Source organism: Lactuca virosa, chromosome 1, assembly GCF_052849685.1.
Source record: "Lactuca virosa cultivar CGN04683 chromosome 1, Lactuca_virosa_CGN04683_v6, whole genome shotgun sequence".
NCBI classification, from domain to species: Eukaryota; Viridiplantae; Streptophyta; class Magnoliopsida; order Asterales; family Asteraceae; genus Lactuca; species Lactuca virosa.
The window spans coordinates 15011850-15030309 of record NC_136426.1 but is presented as its reverse complement, the minus strand read 5'-3'; the positions used below and the strand labels follow the sequence as shown (position 1 = coordinate 15030309).

The window sequence follows — 18460 nt, the reverse complement described above, 5'->3', positions numbered from 1 at the left end:
TCTCATAACACAAATAAGTAAGGGTATTTTGGTAAATCACCATTCGGGCTCTGGCTGATTGTACACACTGCTCAAACTCGTTTTTCTCTTAACTCTTTCTCATTTTTGGAAAAATCATTTCTTTTGAAAAATTTTCTCAAATCCTCAGTTTGAGTCCAGACACACCCAAAGGTACATCTAAATCCCTCAAACCAAGGCTCTGATACCAACTTGTAACACCGTAAATTTTCAGACAATTTTTTTTCATTTTTAAAACACATAATTCTCAATATCACATTCCAAAAACCACAAGTGTCAAATTGTCAAAACACAAATTTCATAAATCGTTTAATAAAATCCAGGATCCACAAAACATAAACTTCATCTCAAGTGTGTGTACAATCAAGTCGACGCCTTCCCGCGATCCTGAGAAGTACCTGAAACGCATAGCACATAACACGGTAAGCACGAAGCTTAGTGAGTTCCCCAAAATACCACACATAACTCAGTAGCCTCTCATGGATATATCTCAAATACGACCCTCCGGTCAATGTATCTTAGTGGAACCTTCCGGTCCCACAACTCGGGTGGACCCTCCGGTCCTAACTCAGTATAGCTCAGAATAATACACAGCATAAATCACAAATACATAATGCAGGATATCACAATACTCAATATAAGCATACAAGACCCTCCGGTCACACATAGTTACCATTCAAGGTAATTATAGTGAGAAGACTCACCTCGTAAGCAAGCAAATGAATCTCGTACACGAAACACCGATCTAGCCTCCGCCTAACACATACGATAATTATATCTAATTAACACTTAAATCACAACTCTAAATAACCAAGCTATTTTCTCTCTTTAATCTCTTGGAATGGATAAAAGACCATTTTACCCCTCCATGGTCTCCTTATTCTCTGTCTTGACCAACCCTAAAGTCAACAGAAGTCAACACTCGAGTCAACAGTACATGTTAACCCGACTCGTCGAGTGCACCTATGTGACTCGCCGAGTCCCCTTGTTTCCCAGAAGTGTCGCGAAAGTCCCGCTTAGCTCTTCGAGTTGTCTCATCAACTCGCCGAGTCACACGTGTCCAGACTCGTCGGGGAAAACCCTAACCGAATCATCGAGCCAGTTCTCCGACTCGTCGAGTCCTTTCAGACTCTATTCTTATTCAGACGTTTTAAGGGAGATTTACAACCCCAAACTCTAGATCTAGCCTCCCAAGGTTGAGATACCACATAAAGATACAAGCTTTACGTCCATGCATGGCACTTAGGGCTTGAAATGCCAAAACAAGTTCCATTTAGGGTCTTAAGCTCACAAGCTCCTCTATAACTGGATAAAGCTGGGACCTTTGGACTCTAGGGACCTCACAAGGTCCAGATCTGATGTCTAAGTCTCTTGGTAAGCTCAACACACTCAAAGCCTCAAGGAAAGATGGAATAAGCCCTAAAACTCCATAAAATGAGATCTAATAAAACTAATGAGCAAGGTGGAGACTTTTTACCTTCAACAAAAGCTCTATATGAAATAACACCAGATCCAACAGTCTCCACTCGTTCCTTGCTTGGATTCTCCACTCTTCTCTTCAAAATGTGCACTAAAATGCCCAAATATAGCTCTCTCTTTCTTTCTTAGCTCAATATAGGCGATTAGGGTTTCACACAGGGGAGTAGGGTGGATGGTGAGGCGAAAATGAGGGCTTAAGGTCCTTTAAATAGGACCCAACCCTGAAGAATTAGGGTTTCCTCTCATAGCGCCAACTCGTCGAGTTGGCTCTCCGACTCGTCGATTTGGTCATAAAACCCACACGGCCAAATCTCTTCTCTACTCGACGAGTTGGGGCCTCGAACTCGTCAAGTTGCTCATGGAAATTATAAAAGGCTAAAAAAATATTATACCTGGGAACCGGGATGTTACATGATTTCACTAGAATAAAGGGCGCCACATCTGCATTATAACGTATATTGGCTCAACTAAACATTTAGGTCCTAAAAGAATCATCAAACACAATATTAGCATGGAATCCTAATTGCTTTTACCATGATTTTCTAAATTATCCTAGCAATTTTTTATGCAATTTTTTTTAAAAATTAAACCTAGGATTCTAATTTAACTAATGTAACCAACCCCTACCCCACACTTAATTCATGTAATGTCCCCATTGCATGTTATGCATGATAAAGAACATAAAAGCAAAGAGAGAATTGGAACAGAATCCCCTGGGATAGAAGTTGTGAGGTTGATATTCTTCATTTTAAGCTCCATCTTCAGCTGACTTTGGCATGGGAACAGCTCATCCACGCCTTGGGTGTCAAATGTCTCGTGTGGTTGACAGCTCTAAATATTCTGGAAAAAGCTTCTTGGAATCGCCTAGAAATGGACTTCGTAAATGTATATAATGCCCGCCTCAAGTGGAATCAAATCGAAGACTCGAAAATAAAAGACTGAGTAACTCGACGGGTTTTATGTGGAGACTCGTCGAGTTGGATCCTGACTCAGCAGAAAACACGAAATTCCTCTGGAACTCGTCGAGTTGGTGTGATGCACTCGACGAGTTTTTGGCTCTGTTTGGGCAATTTCTCCTTTCTTCTCCACTTCTAATTTTGTGTTCAAGGAGGGTATTACGGTAATACATCTCCTTATTTTCTTTAGTAACGAGGCTCCTTTTCAACCATTATAAACATCAGACTCATAGAATCACTCAAATCTCTTTAATCTTCTCGTAAACGAATCGACCCCACACGTTAATTCCCTCACGCTTTAACTATTAGATCACTCTCACCCTAATTTCTTCAAAATCAAAGACATAAAACCACATACTAACAAGGAAAACAAACATCAAACTTAAAATTCCTACATTATCCTAATTACTAGAAGTTTTCAAACATAAACACACCAAACAAATAAAAACAACCAAACAAAAAAAATTATCTCAAACAAACTCAAACATAAATAAAATGATAATCACTCGTCATCCTCATATCCTCCTCCGATTCCACTTCCTCCCGCACCACCTTGTCTTGCCCTCAAACGGTCCTCCCAATTTCGAATGTAAGGGTAGTCGATAAAAGATTCGTTGCGTGGTATTTGCAGGTGACTCATCATGTTCTCCAAGGTCATGTTGGTGTGATTTAAACCACGGCCTATATCATCTTGGTATTCTCTCAAGGATATGTTGTACGGGTCCATGGGTAGTTCATCTTCAACAAGAATAACTGGTGGGTCTTCATGCATGGGTTCTTGTCGAGGCCTTACACTTCTTCCCAGCTCCTCTGGTACCACCACCTCGTCATCATCGGGAATAGAAAAAATCCCCCCACCATAGTCCTCCACAATTCGTGCCCTTTTGTAAAGAAGAGGACTAAACGAAGGTGTTTGCATCATTGTCAAAATGTTCCCGACTCCTCTTTGAAATACCCCATACGACCTTGACAACTTAGTCACCAACATCCCCCCATAAATCCTTGAAGTTTTTCGGTCCTTGACTCCCCCCTCCGCTAAGTACATCGCCAAACAATAAGGAATGTTGCAGAAAGTGTTTGGCATGATGATGCACAATAAATAAAAGACATCAAGACTTGGTACTTTATCATCATCTTTTCTCATGTTGATGGTGCTCGATATAAACCTATGGAGGAGTCGGTGGGCCGGTGACCGGATACTTCCTTCCTGTGTCGCCGAAGGAATGTAAACCCCGTTTGCAATTGTTGTCCACCAATTGGAACCGTTCACCCAATCCGGAAATACCCGATGACAGCTATTAAGAAATTCACCAAATGCCTCAGTCATGACCTCCGATTGATCATATAAACCCATTCTCCAAGCCAACTCGGCGATGCTACATTCCCAATACCCTCCACCAAGACAAAAAGTCAAAGCTTGTGTGTTATGGTAATCGTCACCCCCCCCCCCGAAATTGGACCGTTGCATAGAACTCCAAGCATAATTCCCTATAGACTGGTTCTTGAATCTGAAATAACCTACTCCATGCATCACATGTAACCCTCACCCCATTGTTCACAAATACTTTCGTTAAATATGGGTTTATTGCGTCCACTAACCCAACTTGGTCCAACCATGTCCAATCTACTTCATTGGCTATGTAAAACTCTTTCTTTTTCAATGTTTCTAGCTTCTTGTTCCATTCAACCATAGTTTTCTTGGACACCACTTGAAGGTAATTAAACCAAGGGAAATCCCCTTGGTCCCTTGGAAATTGTTGCCCTCTGTTACCCCTTTCTCATTTCTCTGCAAAACAACACCATAGGAAACAAAACAAGCACAAAAGAGGTTAACAGATGAAATTTAAGTCAAACCTTGCATTCTGGAAAATCAACTCGTCGAGTTGTATGAACAACTCAGCGAGTTCGATGAACAATCCAAAAAAAATTAGGATTCCATCTGATTCGACCACAATAACTCAAAATTACTTCAGGGGTTTGTTTGGGGTACCATATCATGTATTAAATCACAAGAAAAACCAGAGTAAACACCCTAATTTGCTCAAAATTGAAACCCTAGAATTTATGCTAAGTTCAAAATCGGGAGAATTCAACTAAATCAAGCATCAAACACATAAAAATATCTACTTTAACCGAGTTATGTGTGAAAGATCTAACCTTTGTTGAGAAATTCGAGTGAAAACCACAAGATGAGTTGAAAGTTGTTCTTGAGAAAAGAAAGCTCGGCGAGTTCTTTGGTTGTGGTGGGTGAAATCTGATTACTTTTTGCCTTTTAGGGTTAAAACCCTATTTGACCGAGTTTAAAATCATTTTTTATTTTCGGTAATAAAACTCTACTCGTCGAGTTGGGGACCCAAACTCGTCGAGTAGAGACGGGTCCTGAGTAAAAATCACGAAAAATAAAATGAACTCGTCGAGTACACAATTGGAACTCGCCGAGTTTAAGGCTCTGATTAAAAAAATTTAAGTTTTTCTCACAAAAAGTTTTTACCACACCCCACACTCAAACCTTGCTTGTCCTCAAGCAACATTTTAAAATTATGAGAAGACTAAGAGTGAAAATCCTAACAAAATACTAAAAATAAATGAAATAAAAGACAAAAAAAAATGAAAAGAAAAGAAAAGAAACAAGAAAGCAAACTCAAACAACGGGTTGCCTCCCGCAAGCGCTTCTTTTTGAGGAGTCTTTAGCTGGACTCCTTCCCGCTCTAAGTTGCAGCGGCTTCCTCCACATCCATCCCCTCTTCAATATTTTCTTTTTGCACCTTCCATATTCTTTTATAAGCCCACACTTTCCTTATGTATGCCTTCTTCAAGTCTTCCTTTTTCTTTTTAGTGGCCTTTTCTTCATACTTACGCTTTGTTCCCTTACCTCTTTTAATAAGCCTAGTCTACTCTTCTTCTTTTTGTTTTCCCACCTTTCCTACTTCCATCTTGTCTATCTCAATGTCTTTCTCACTTATTCCCTCATCATCACTTGAAATCACAGTCTCTGTCTCACTTTCTTCATATATTTGGGAATCGGGTGGTTGAAAGGTAAAGACTTCAAAAGTGGTAGATACTAAAGCGCGAGGCTTGGTTCGCTTTACTTTTCCTTCTTGATACCTCTCCCAAGTTCTCCATTCTTCATTAATATTTGATGACTTCGTTTCTTCCACTTTCTGATTGATAGGGTTATTATTCTTCTTCTCATTCCAACCCATGGTGTTCTTGTTTGGGTTAAGATCAAAAGTAACTTCTGCCTTTTTGTCTTTATTTGCTTCACCATGTCGCAAATGTTGGTCCAAGCACGCCGAGTTTGTGTCATAAACTCGACGAGTTTTTGTTTCAGAGCTTCTTGTGTTTTCTTCACCCCACACCCCCTTTAATTAGCTTCTCCAATTCATGTAGGTCTCTTTGAGCATTAAAGTCCTCCTCTGAACAACATGTGAATTCCCTTGAATTGTTTTCTTGCCAAATCGCTAGTTCCTTTTCTAACAATTCATCAATCGTATCCACCGAAGAACTCACATCATCACTAGACCATGAATGCTTTATCGCTTTATCAACTCCAAAAGTGACCGACTCATCTCCCACCTGGAGAGTAAGTCTGGACTCTCGCACATCCACTATAGCACAAGTGGTGTTTAAAAACGGTCTCCCAAGAATAATTGGGACTTTGTGGTCCTCTTTCATATCTGATACTATAAAGTCAAAGTCAGCAGGAAATACCAATTTGTAAAACTTGACCAAAAGATCCTCGCAGATTCCCCTTGGATAAGTTATCGTTTTGTTAGCTAGATGGATTGCCATATGGATGGGATTTGGTTCGGGAAGGTTTAACTTCTTGAAGAATGAATATGGCATTAGGTTTACACTAGCCCCCGAATCAGCCAATGCATAAGTGGTAGTCAAGTTTCCAAATTGGCATGGCAAAGTTGTACTGCCTGGATTCCCATCTTTTCTGGTAGTTTGTTCATCATAGAGGTTGAACAATTTTCATTTAAAACTATCTCTGATACATCCTCCATCTTCCATCTATTTGTGAGGAGTTCTTTAAGGAACCTTGCATACTTGGGCATTTGTGCTATCACTTCAATGAACGAAATGTTAACTTGGAGGGCCTTTATGTGCTCTAAAAACTTCTGGAACTCTTCATTTTGTCTATCTTGTATGGCTCGACCTGGGAATGGCAAGGGAGGCTGGTACGGTTTTAATGGAGGATCTTTTTTCTCATCAGCTACAAAACTCGTCGAGTTCTTTTTCTGAACTCGTCGAGTTTGTTTGTCTCTTTGCGATTCTTGGATTTCTTTCTTTATTTCTTGAAACACTTTTGGATCCTCATTCTGAATTGGTGTCATAGGAGTGAAACTCTTCTCATACCTTGTTGTTATTGCATTTAAATGAGGTACTCTCGGGTTTTGCTCGGTATTGCTTGGAAGTCCGCCCGACGACCGCTCATTGATTTGCCTTGCAAGTTGCCCTAGTTACTTTTCGATATTAAGGATCGAGGCTTGCTGATTTCGCATCAATGCTTGTTGCTCTCGTATCGCAACGTCGGTTTCATTGTGTCTCTTCTCGGATGCGGATGTGAAACGTGTAAGCATCTCTTCAAAATCCGTCTTTTTTTCTTGAACCGTCTCTTCTCTTTGATACAAACCTCTCGTCTTTTGTCTATACTTTTCCTCCTTCGCCTTTTTGTATTCTCCATGTGGTAACCATTCCTTTTCCGGTTTCCGCCAATTTTCATCATACCTATCCCCACTTGAATAACACACTTGAGCTTTTCGGTTTCTGTTCTCGTCCAAGTCACAATCTTTGGTAAGGTGAGGCCTGCTACAGTTGTCACAACCCACTCGGATGGCGTGGATGGATTGGTCCATCTTTGTCATCCTACTATCCATGCTCTCTAACTTAGCCATCATTGTCGCCATGTCATCAGAAACCGAATTCACCACTCCCCTAATTGAGTCGTTCCTTGGGTTATGATATTCTCTAGAATGCTTAGAGAATTCTTCAATCAATTCTTTTATCACCGCGGGAGCCTTCTTCGTGAGTGGTCCTTGGGAGTCAAGGAACTTCCTAGTTGTCATATTTACTCCATCAAAAAAGATGGAGACCTCTTGTTGAACGTTTAGGTCATTTTGAGGGCAGTTTCTTATCAAACCATTGTATCTCTCCTACGCCTCGTAGAGTGATTCTCCTCCCATTTGTTCAAAGTTAGCAATTGCTTTCTTCAATTTTGCCACTTTGGATGGTGAGCAAAACTGATTTATGAATTCTTCTTGCATCTTTGGCCATGTCGTGATGGATCCTGGAGGGAGTGATTTTAGCCAATCTTTCGCGGCTCCCTTGTACGTAACCAGTAGCATTCGAAGTAAAACATTCTCGTGAGGCACATTTGGAATGTTGAAGTAGCCGGCTATGTCGTTGACCTCGTCGATATGTTTGTACGTGTCTTCGTGATCCTTCCCGTAGAATGGGATGTCCTTCAGTTGGGCGAGAATGTGACCTTTTAGTTCAAAATTTGTTGTTGCAGGAATTACGGGTTGCACAAGTCCTGGCCCAATACCGTCTCGTATGCGCTTCTTGTACGTCCCCATGGGTATGTCTGCTATGTTGGCCATCTCTTCTGTTGGTTCAGTGTCACTTTCTTCTTCAAACTCGGGTGTTTCGGGCTCGTAATCAAACACCTTATCGTCTTGAATTTTGTATTTACCGCTTGCTTCCCCGGTTGGTTTGTTCTTCTTTTTATAGAGAATTGATTCTGGATCTTCCACAGGTGGTACTATAGGAGAACTGGAGCCTCGGGTCATAAACTTCCTGAAACAAAGCAGAAAATCACGTGTAAAATGAACAAAACGAAATAAAAAACGAATCTGGAAATACGAGTGCAGTTTATGAACTCGGCGAGTTCAAGCGTAAAAACAGAAAACTGATTATGAAAACAAAAACAGAAAAACAAATAACTTTATCTGAGATAAATCTCACACAAATGATCGATAACACTAGCAAATAATATTAACTTATTTAGAACTGTTCCCTGGCAACGACGCCAAAAACTTGATGTGTGTAAAGTATACCAGTTTTAATCCTAACAAACTAAAAAAAAACACACGTAGGCAGTGTACCTATCGATAGCAGTTTAGTTTAAGCAAGTAGGGTATCGAACACAGGGAACGGTAAACAATTAAAATTAATACTAATATTATCTAAATAAAGCAATTAATTAAAATGGGGGTTTTCTCTAGTTTTACAAGACTAGAAACTTAAGTAACTTCCTAAACACTTTAGCAAAAAGACAATTAATAACTAAAAGAGGAGCAAAAGACAACTAGATTCAATCAAATTAAAGAGATTGCGTTTAGATTCGATTCACTTATTCTTATGGTTGATTTTGTGGCGAGTGCAATCGATTAATATGTCATTGGTTACCGATTTCTAATGTGATTAGGTTCATGTTCACTATTACTAATCCTTTAGCAAACAAGTTAATTCAAACAATGGTCAGTTGATTAAACTAACAGGTTTCCTAGTGTTCAGTTCGAATCAAGTAAGACTTGTAACATTAGTTAATCAAATTGGTTGGTTTAATTAACTCATATGAGGTTGGTCATCACATATGCTCACATATTAACTTACTTATTTTCTAGTTAACCCTAGTTTCATGTTCACTAATACTAGGCATACAATCTTGTTTTCACAAAACTATAAGATTCAAGCAATCAAGAAGATGTTCATGCAACTCAATTACTTAGTTATTAACAGAAAATAATTATCATTAACATGCAAGGATCTTTTAACAAGCTTAACAAGATAATAACCAAATCAATATAATCCAAGCCACTCAATCAAACCATATTCATAAGATCATCTAGTCTAAATAGAAGTATGAAGTTTTAGCTCATAACTACAGCAAATAACATCATAAAAACGAAATTCATCAATGTAAACATAATGTAAACAAGAGAATTAAGTGAATTACTAATGATTATGCCTTTAGATCTCTTCAATTCCAAGCCTCTAGTTGAATCTCTAAAACCACAGCTTCTAAGAACCTCTATGGCCACCAAAAGTTGCTAAAAGCCTCCGGCAAAAGTTAGGGTTTCGAAAGAAAATGATCTATATATAATTTCCAAAAATCAGCTCCAACTCGTCGAGTTTTATGGACAAACTCGTCGAGTTTTTTACTTAAAACGCGTTTACGGCAAAGCACTAATTTATCGGGAATTTTCATCTCTACTCGTCGAGTTGGAACACCAAACTCGTCGAGTTCTTCTTTAAATTTGCCTTCTTCCTTCAAAATCCAATTTCCAAGCTTCCAATTGCTAGATCCGCTTCCTTTCACATCCGAGCATGTCTTTATTGTTGAAAATAAAATTTTAACATAATTAAGCACCTTTTGTTCATTATTTGAGATAAAATCAACATATAGTATTAAGATAATGCATGAATTTTATGATTAAATATGCCCATATTAGCGGGTGTTTATGTGCAACGTCTTCATTTCAGTAGGATATGAATTAAGGAATTTGTATGCCAAGGGTATCAGCTAAAGGGTTAAGGGTTAAAGGATGGTTTCAATTTTGATGGTGGATCAGGCTCTTGTGATTGTTTTTTGGATTGGTTCTATTTGTGTGGGGGTCAGGAAAGTATGGGGTTCCGGAGTTTCAGCAGCGGTATGTTGGTTCGGCAGTTAAAGGAAGCAGTGTCTTGTTCAGCACTAGAAGGTTTATCTCCCAGTTTGACTCGCTTTGTCCATTATATTCATGAATTGTTAAAATCAGGTGAGCCTTCCCTAGAAGGAATATCTAATCCCTTTGGTCAAGTGAAAAGTTGTCGACAACAGTGTATGGTTTGTGATTTTGTTTTCGAGTGGGAACCTCGGGTAATCAGAAGTTGAATAGTCAGTTGGAAGACCAGTGGAATGGAATTAGCAATGGTTCGATATCGGGGGTCTGTCGGGGAGTCAGACCAATTCGAGACTTTAGATTTCAGGTTGAGTAGATGTGGCTATTCTGCATGAGATTATTTTAAGCTGAGAAAGGATTCAATCATCTTCGAGTTTGGAAAGCCCTGCTAGAGTTCGTTTCGGTTGCCTTTGGGAAGGCTATGGTATACTCGGGGTTATGGTCGTGTTGCTCAGGATGTCGGGCGTGCCTGGGATGGTAAGGGACGACTTCGAGGACAAAATCTAATTTAAGTGGGGGAGAATTGTAACGCTTGGTTGAGTATGTTTCTTTTTGGCCCTTCATATTTGAATAATTGCATGATTGGTCCTTGAAGTTAGTACGCGGGGCGTACCATGGGGTACGCTTAGCGTACTAGCTGAGAAGCTAGTATGTGGGGCGTACCACATGTGTACAGTTAGCGTACTAGTGGAAGATAGTCGCGGATCTGAGGCCTCGTACGCTGGGCATACGGGGAGGTTAATGAAACCCTATTTTGGGGTGTTGCACCTTATATAAAGACCTTAAGTCCCTAGGGCTGGCCTTTTTACCAACCTCCATTTCCCTAAAACCCTAAAATCTACCTTTAGCCCCTATTGTTGTGTTTTTGAGCTCTTGAGAAGAATTTGGTGTTGTTTTGCTCATTTTTAAGATATTGAAGAAGGTTAAAGGTTCATAGCTTGGTGGGAAACTTAGAGATTGATAGCTTATTTTATTTCCTTATTTTTTAGTTTATTTTAGATTTTTAGCTCTTTTTATTAGTATTGCATTGTATATTCTTTATTTTCTTTATCATGGATCGTATCGGGGACTTTTTATTTTGCATGAGGAATTTTGCAGGATTTTGGAGCTTGTTGCGGCTATGGTTTAGCTTGGAGACGGGCTTAGTGGGCTCTCGAGGCATTGTTGGGCTTGGCGGATCCATAAAAGAAGATTTGGGCCTTAAGAGTTGAAGACTTGGATATTTTGGGCCTGTGAAGATGGATCATAAACTTCTATTTTTGGGCTTGGAGCATCCATTTTTGTAGCTAAATGATGATTGGTTGGTTTAAATCACATAGATATGAAGGGGACCAAAGGAATCTTTGGTAGTGGAAGGGTGGACTGGAGGAATGAAGGACCAATAGCATTCCAGCAGCATTTGCGCGGGTGGAATTTTCGTTGCGCGGGTACCCGCGCAACTGCCCAGTTTTGGGCATTTTGGTCATTTGGCTTGCCATTACCTTGGGGGATCACATCTAGAAGCCATAACTTCGATTTTACACCATTAGAGACCAGGAGAAGGCGATTTTGGATCTTGAGACTCATTTCTTTTCATCTTTCCAAGTTATTGGTAGTTTCTTTATGCAATTAGACTTTTGTGATTGTTGTTCTAATGCCATGAGTGGCTAAACTCTCTATTTTGGTTAGCCTTGGCTAAAACCTTTGAATGTTTGTGGGTTTTTGAAGGATTCATGTTTATTTATCATTTATCTTATGTCTATGATTCTAGTTCATATTTCCTATGCTTGTTTAATGCTTTGATCATGAGCTTGGTACTTGAATAAGCAATTGTTGGTTTATTTCTTTGGTTTAGCACTGAATCATTGAATTTACTTAGAACAAGGGCTTTATGATGGTAGAAATCATCTCTAGCTTATGAATCATAACTCCTTTATGGATGTGTAAGCATTGACATCCTCTAGGAATTGGGGATTCCTTCATTCTTAAGGCTAATCAACTTCTTGGGTTCAATTGCTTCAATTGGATCTTTGATTTTGATTAAGAAGGTGTGTTGTGGGCTTCCCCAACCTCCATACTACCTATGAGGAATCTTGGCATATCATGCTTCATGATTGCTATAACCAATTTGGGATGAATGATAAGCTTCATATTGCATCCTAATGATAAACACACAAATGTCCATTGTGTTGAATTGCCTTGGTTAACCAATTCTCACAAATATTTGAGCATCTAGCTTTTTAGTTATTCAAGTCTTTTAGTTTCATCTTGCTTAATTGCAAGCTTTTTAGTTATTCAAGTCTTTTAGTTTTCAAGCAATCACAACACCCCCCTTTTAGTTTAATTGTAGTTAGTTAGTTTATTTACACTAGTTCTATTGGATTGCATTGGTGATTGAATACAACCATTTCCCCGAGGATCGATACCCCTTTTTACCATTATATTACGTTTTATTTGCAAACAAAGGGTGTAATTTGCTTGGTTGACTTGACATCCCACCAGAGATCCAGAATCATCACTCATTTTGCAAGTCTTTTGAGGTATCAAGTTCATACCTTGGCTTTTGAATGCTTAGATCTCTTTATTTCTTGATTTTTATGCTTGTGGTCCCTTTTTGGGTTCGTTGATGAGTTAAGACGTTTGTGGGGCTTGTCCTTTTAGATCTGAGCATGTTATGAGGTTCTTAAGCATAAAGGTGCAAGCTTTATTGGGTTTATGGTCACATGCATGTATTAAGTTATCTATTAAGTCCTTTTTAGATTTAAGAGCTTCATGAAGCCATGCATGCACGTAAAGTTAGCAAATTTACATCATAAATCAGCTCAAGAAAGTCATATCTAGGTTTTGGAGTAAAGTCTTTATGGATTAAGAGCTGGAAATGAGATTTGGCTGAATGGGTGAGTACGTTGGACGTATAAGCTTGTATGTGCCGCGTACAAGCCCTAAAGCGTGTACGCTTAGTGTACAAGCTGAGTACGCCCCGCGTACTTAGCCAGTTGGGTTCGCAAATTAGATCTTCGGTTTGGGCCATTATTTTGGGCTTAGATGCTTAGGGCCTTGTTGGGCCATCAAGTTTTGGGCTGATGCTTATTTTGGGTTCTTGGAAAAGGCCCATGAAAGGGATTGGGCCTATTTTGGAAAATTGGGCCATGATTTGGGCCTTGGGTGGCTAATTAGGATTTGGGCCTTTTGGATTGTGAGTTTGGGCCTTAGTCTTGGACCAAACTATGTAAGGGGTAAAATGGTCTTTTTACCGTATTTATGGATTGCTGGTTATGGATTTGAAATAATCCAATTATTTAGAGGATGTTATTTGGTAATGATAGCATGGGGATTTTAACAGGTCAGCAGCCAGAGATTCTTTCAACGATATTCGACAGTGTGAGGTGAGTTTCCTCACTGTGTTTGGCAGGTCGAAGGCACCAATGTCGGCCCATGGTTGTTATGTAGTGTGCTAGATGTTTGTGTGACTCTTGCATGTGTATGTGCTTGTATTCTTACTAGGTGGGGCTGATGGCTATTCTGTATGCTAGTATCTAGTTATGTGTATATGATTTGTATGTGGGTGGGGCCTATTATACTCAGTGGGCTAGACCCAATGATTGTACAGTATGCTATTATCTTTGTGATTTTCACATGTGTTGTACGTTTATGTTATTATATGCTTATATGATTTGCATGTGGGCAGGGCCCATTATATGAGTCTGGGTGGGGCCCGTTATACGAGTTTGGGTGGGGCCCGTTATACTCAGTGGGAGGGGTCCTTTATATTCAGTAGGTGGGGCCCGTTATATGAGTTTAGGCGGGGCTCGTTATACTCAGTGGGCGGGGCCCGTTATATGTCTGATATGTATGGTATGAGGTATTTTGGGGAACTCACTAAGCTCTGTGCTTACGGTTTTCAGTTTATGTTTCAGGTACTTATGTTTTCAAAAGGAAGAGTTTGGGATGATTGCAAAGCACACACCACCTCGTTCCGCATTATCTTGATTTACACTGATTTGATATGATGATTGATACATTTGTTTTATTTGTATTTTTATGATGATGTTTTGGGGATAATGGTTTTATTAATTTAAAAATGAAATTTTCGGGTCTTATTTTTGGGATGTTACACTATGGTGTGACAACCTCGGAGCCACATATCTCTCTGCAAATCCGGTTTTTCATGCCCGGACAAAACATGTTGAAGTAGATTTTCATTTTGTTCGTGAACAAGTTGCCCAAGGTCAATTAAAAGTCCAGTTTATATCTGCCAATGATCAGATTCCTGATGTGTTCACTAAGTCTTTATATTCTCATAGACTTCTCTTTTTACGGTCCAAGATGCAGGTCGTTCCCCGCCCTCAGCTTGCAGGGAATGTTATACATATGTTTAGATAGTCTATTGACAGTGTTTATATTATAGGGTATCTAAGTGTAACTATATAGCCTATATATAGGATTGTAATCTACGCTTCATAATATACAATCAATTACCCTTTACCTGGTTTAACAGAAAATAACCACTTAAGTATTAATGTATATTACATGATGCATTTAACTTATAGGATTGCCACAAATAACAAGATTTAAATTTGGTGACAAGATGTTTGTCTGTGTCCTTCGCTTAATCTTGGTGATGGTAGGACATTAGGCAAAAGGTTCTTGTTATCCATTAGTGATGACCCCTCTTATTATTCTTGACTGAATAATGAGTCATTTGTCAATGTCCTTGTAGATGTTATTTCGGAAAACCAATAATGTTTACCGATCTCTTGTTTTGATTATCACTTTGGTGAAAGTGTGTTAGAGGCTAATCTTTCACGTGAGTGATCATCAACTAAGAGATAAATCTATTCCTAGTTTATTTTACAAAGGTATAGATTATATAGGATTGTACGCCAAATTTATATTATGTATGAAGATTTCTAATTATAAATAAAAATTATGAGATTATTAAAATCAGTAGTATATGGTGGTTATATGTAAATTGCTTGTTATTTTGGTAGCAAATCTTTTAAATTGTATGAAACGAATGTCAAATATTAAAAATAATAACTCTTAAAAACATATTAATTATAATTAAGGCTTACATATGACAATTCGAAACAGATATGTATTTTTGACAGGGGTTTCCTTATAAACAACATGTGTTGGTTCAATAAAAATTTCTTAAAAAAATTTAGGAATGGATAGCTATTTCTCGGATGTTGGCAACTCGCGTTAAAGATTAGTCTCCGACGCACTTTCATCCGAGTTGTCATCGAACCAAAAACTAGTACAAATTCCAAAGTCTTTGATAATCCTATTATCTTATCTACCATCGGATAGGATCAAGCTAGTTAACCATTTATTTGACATCTTGTAACTACATGCCAAATCATACGTAAAAACCTACATGTGAGACTCGTCTTAGGCCAACTCTATTGTTATGACCGAGTTTCTGTTGGAAATTTAGTATAAATATTTATATTTTTACTAACTTTGGACATATATAAATATATACATATGTTGTATATATAACGAACTCTAAGTGGGTTTGTGTTCTCCTCCATGAGGACTTCGAAACGATATATTATATGTCCAAAATAGAGTATAAGTGAATGAGATATCGATACTCAAAGATGGGTATTTGAGAATAAGTTTAGCAAAAGAGAGGAATGTGGGAATGAGTCCCACATTGGTAGAGAGACCAAACTCAACAAGGTTTATAAGCTTCATTGCATGGAAGGCTTACAAGCTTGTGTCTATGGTTATGCTACAATTCCTACCCGCGCGCAGGGGGGTGCAAATCTTGGTTTCGTAGACCAAAAACACCGAACTCGTGCATGGGCGCGACCTGCGGACACGAATGCAGCTCCGAAAACTCGGGCGCGCGCTACCCTCGTTTTTGCTAAACTTGACAGTTTTGGTCCCTATTAACGGATGCATTAATTGCGTAATTAATGACATTTATTGCCATTAAACGCTCAATCAATTAGTGATTTGTTTCCGTTTCAAGATTCAACTATAAAAGAAGACCTTGGCCGTCTCATTCAAACACACGGATGAAAATACTCTTCTTCTTCCTCCTTCTCTGTACTCCTGCTTCCGGCGATTCTTTCAGGCAAGTCGTCATATCCGTCAGTACACAATACTGCTAAGGTTGTTGTACCCTGGGAACAGACGGCGAATCTGTTTAAGGGAATCGAGTCCAACTCGAGCCTCAGCCACATCGTTTGCTGCTAATCTTTTCATTACAGGAACCATTCTTAAGAGGAAAACGAAGACCCTATACTAACAGTCTTAAACAAATTATTCTTTGTTCTAACCATTTCGTTTTTTCCTTTTCTTTTATTCTGAATCGATTTTGTATCGACTTTTTCCTGTAATCTATTTAACTGTGGTTACGATTCTTTCAGAATGTCTGGAACTCCCGCTGCTATTGGAACTCCTGCTGCTAGTGCTAACCCTCTTGTGAACCCAAATACACCAGTTCCAAACATCATGGCTAATCATGCTGAGAGACCTGAAAAATTTTCTGGTCTGAACTTCAAGAGGTGGCAACAGAAGATGTTGTTCTACTTGACCACCTTGAACCTGGCTCGATTCCTAACAGAAACTGCTCCTGTAATTGCTGAGGGGCAGGCTGATGCTCAATCTGTGAATGCAGTGGATGCATGGAAGCATTCAGAATTTATGTGCCGTAACTATGTGTTGAATGGCCTGGCTGATGCACTTTACAATGTTTATTGTAAAGTTGCAACTGCTAAAGAACTATGGGAATCTTTGGAAAGGAAGTATAAGACAGAAGATGCTGGAACTAAGAAGCATGTTGTTGCTAAGTTCTTGGAATACAAAATGGTTGACTCGAAATCTGTTATGAGTCAAGTCCAAGACCTTCAGGTCATCATACATGATAACAATGCAGAAGGGATGGATCTTAATGAATCATTCCAAGTTGCATCAATGGTTGAAAAGCTCCCTCCTGGTTGGATAGACTTCAAAAATTACCTTAAGCATAAGCGAAGGGAGATGTCTGTGGAGGAACTAGTGGTGCGTCTTCGCATTGAAGAAGACAATAGAATGGCCTTGAAGAAAGGCAGTGAAGGTGAATCTTCTAAGGTTCATATGGTGGAAGCTGGTCAAACTTCCAAAAGCAAAGGCAAGGGACCTCACAAAGGGAAAGCAAAGGGCAAAAACCTAGGCCCCAAGGCAGGAACTTTCAAGAAGAAGTTCAAGTGCTACAACTGTAGCCAACCGGGTCACAAGGCTTCGGAGTGCCCTCAACCTAAGAGGGAAAACCGTCAACCAAACATGGTGAATGATAACATGGATTTGGTGGCCATGATAACTGATATCACGGCTATGGTTTCTGAAGTGAATCTCATGAATACAAATTCAAAGGAGTGGTGGATTGACACGGGAGCTACTCGTCATGTGTGTCATGACAAGAGTGTTTTCAACACCTACAAAGAAGTTGAAGATGGTGAAAAGCTCTATATGGGAAATGCAGCTACCGCGGATATCAAAGGTGTTGGTGATGTCATTCTAAAAATGACTTCGGGGAAAGAAGTGAAGCTTAGGGATGTATTGTATGTTCCTGAAATTCGTAAGAATCTAGTGTCGGGTGGTTTGTTGAACCAATTTGGTTTTAAGCTAGTGTTTGAGTCGGACAAGTTTGTTTTGTCCAAGAATGGTATGTTTGTGGGAAAAGGATATGCCTTGAATGGCATGTTCAAATTGAATGTAATGGTGACAAACAAAATGAATAATGAAAGTTCTAGTTCTGCTTATTTGCTTGAGTGTTCATATGTTTAGCATGGTCGCTTAGGACATGTAAATTACAATTCAATTAAGCGATTAATTAAACTAGAATACATACCAAAACTTAATATTGACTCAAATCACAAATGCCCCACATGTGTTGAAGCCAAACAAACTAGATTGTCTTTCCAAACAATCAAAAGAAACACCGAACCTCTTGATTTAATTCACACTGATGTGTGTGATCTAAAGTCAATTCCTACTCAAGGTGGGAACAAATACTTCATTACATTCATCGATGATAGCACGAAATATTGCTACATATATTTACTTAAGAGTAAAGATGAAGCAATAGACAAGTTTGTCTTGTACAAAAATGAAGTTGAGAATCAACTCAACAAGAGAATTAAAGTGGTTAGAAGTGATAGGGGTGGGGAGTATGTTTCTCCATATGCTGATTTTTGTGCTAAAAATGGAATTCGTCATGAATTCACATCACCCTATTCACCTCAATCCAATGGGATTGCTGAAAGAAAGAACCGTACCTTGAAAGAAATGGTCAATGCCATGATAATTAGTTCGGGTGTAAACCAGTCAATGTGGGGGAAGCTATTTTGTCGGCTAACTATC

The 18460-nt window shown here is 39.0% G+C and overlaps 1 non-coding gene across 1 annotated transcript; it reads left to right on the top strand.

Annotated features, from left to right (window-relative positions):
- The first annotated feature begins 7568 nt into the window (after positions 1 to 7568).
- On the top strand, positions 7569 to 7675 carry LOC145151752 (small nucleolar RNA R71). The gene has a single exon (XR_013732308.1). It is a non-coding gene; the product is annotated as a small nucleolar RNA R71 (small nucleolar RNA).
- The last annotated feature ends 10785 nt before the right edge of the window (positions 7676 to 18460 follow it).